This window comes from Pseudorasbora parva, chromosome 14 (genome assembly GCF_024679245.1).
Source record: "Pseudorasbora parva isolate DD20220531a chromosome 14, ASM2467924v1, whole genome shotgun sequence".
NCBI classification, from domain to species: Eukaryota; Metazoa; Chordata; class Actinopteri; order Cypriniformes; family Gobionidae; genus Pseudorasbora; species Pseudorasbora parva.
This window is the reverse complement of record NC_090185.1, coordinates 11,177,704-11,180,207: the sequence shown is the minus strand read 5'-3', so window position 1 is coordinate 11,180,207 and position 2,504 is coordinate 11,177,704.

Below are 2,504 nucleotides of genomic sequence, written 5' to 3'. Positions count from 1 at the left end.
ACCAATTTATCTTACAAAACAAAACAAAGAGAGATGACTTACAAAATAAACATTTGAATGGTAGTTAAATATAAACGTCGTTTGTGTTTTTCTCCCTCTGTGTCGAACACAGTTTCACATCTTCTTTGAACTTCTGCTTAGATAAGTTCTTCACAAAAGTGAGAAGCATAGCTAACACCTTTTCTCTACAAGTTGTCTGTCCACCCGACAGATCAAACATCCTTTCTGAAGAAAACCGACCGCAGTGACTTTCAGTCTGACTCAGAAGCTGAACTTCAGTGTAACTTGTACAGTGAGACGACAGATGCTTTTTACTTTGTACTTTGAGTTTTCCATACACAAAAACTAAAATACTCGTTGTCCCCCCCACACATACAAAAAATGCAACCAAATGTCCCCACAATGCTAATGACCAGCCAGCGGTCCTCACGATGTAAATGGAGCTATAAACATACGAAATTATGTTTTTTGAAAATGTAAAAATTAAGAATGTTTCCTGTGATGGTTAGGGGCAGGGGCTGTGTGTGTGTGTGTGTGTGTGTGTGTGTGTGTGTGTGTGTGTGTGTGTGTGTGTGTGTGTGTGTGTGTGTGTGTGTGTGTGTGTGTGTGTGTGTGTGTGTGTGTGTGTGTGTGTGTGTGTGTGTGTGTGTGTGTGGCCTGGTAATCCCTACGTTATCGGGACAAAATGTCCCCACAAAAATGGCAATATCCAAAATCCTTGTCCTTGTGGGGACATTTTTAGTTCCCCATGAGGAAAACATCTTATAAATCACACATGATTTTTTTTGGGAAAGTAAAAATGCAGAATGTTTCCTGTGATGGGTAGGTTTAGGGGCCTATGGAAAGTCCCCATAAAACATGGAAACACGACGTGTGTGTGTGTGTGTGTGTGTGTGTGTGTGTGTGTGTGTGTGTGTGTGTGTGTGTGTGTGTGTGTGTGTGTGTGTGTGTGTGTGTGTGTGTGTGTGTGTGTGTGTGTGTGTCCTTGGTTATGTTAGATTGTGCGGACAAAATGTCCCCATAAGGATAGTAAAACCTGAGATCACTTGTGATCAGCCAGGGGTCCCCACTTTTCAAAATGCTTATAAATCATACAAGAGGAGTTTTTTTTTGAGAAATTAAAAATACAGAATGTTTCCTGTAATAGGTAGGTTTAGGGGCAGGGGCAGTGTAGGGGGATAGGATGTACAGTTTGTACAGTATAAAAAGACATTACATCTATAGAGAATCCCCACAAAGATAGTGAACGAGACGCGTGTGTGCGTGTGTGGGTGGGTGTGTGATTCTGTTGGGGGAGGATTCACACATCAGATGAACATGTTTCAGTGAATTGTAGGTCAGACTTTTGAAGGCAATGTTTCACATGCACGTTCTGCTCTGTGTGTGCTGGTGGAGTCTGATGGGTAAGTTTTAAAAACATTTTTACAACATGATTCTTTCCGTTTCAGGGTAATAAAGCTTCTGCTACTGTCAGAATCAGGATATTTTCTCCTGCTGTTATCAGATGAATCATTATTGTGACATTTACTAACTTTGGATTCAGGTCTCTGTTTGTGATCAGAAACTTAAAATCTGATTTCTAGGTCTGGAATAATCATAAAAATGTACTACATTATGGTAAAGAATGGTGATTTCTACACTGAATGTAAATATCTCTGGCTGAGAGCAGCTTTCAAATCTCAGGTGTCATTTGTTGTTTTAAATACCAGTATGTTAATTTCAAGAATTCCAATTGCAAACCCTCCCTAGCAATTTCTATCTTTGCTGGTGTTCTAGATCGTCTTCAGTTCACATTTACATGTTACAAACTAGAACTGATTTCAGGCTTTATAAGCTTTATAAGGTCTATAAAACAGAGGTCTTAATCTGTTCCTCTTCGTGTTCTTCAGGTGTGTTTGGTGAGTCAGTGTCAGTGATGGAGGGAGATTCTGTTCTTCTACAGACTAATGTTACTGAAATAAATGAAGACGATGACATTATGTGGACATTTGGAGCTGAAAAGTCTTTCATAGCTAGAATCAAAAGAGTGAAACAAATCTTCCCCACATCTGATGTTCCTGATGGGAGATTCAGAGACAGACTGAAGCTGGACGATCAAACTGGATCTCTGACCATCACAAACATCTTAACTGAACACGCTGGAGATTATAAACTAGATATAAGTGGAGTGAAATCGTCATCAAAAACATTCAGAGTTTCTGTCTATGGTGAGTAGGCAAGGCAAGGCAAGTTTATTTATATAGCACATTTCATACACAATGGCAATTCAAAATGCTGCTTTACATAGAAAATAATTAAAATAGGGATAAAAAATGCATGAGAAAAAGAATACAATGTAAGGAGAATTAAAAATAATAAAATGATGATAACCAAAGAAAAGAGCAAAGGTAAACTAAAACAGTTATAAAAAGAATTTAAAAAAATTATGCATAGATAAGGTGCAATCAGTCGGACGTACAGTGGCACAGAGCTCATTCAGTAAATGCACAGCTGAACAGATGTGT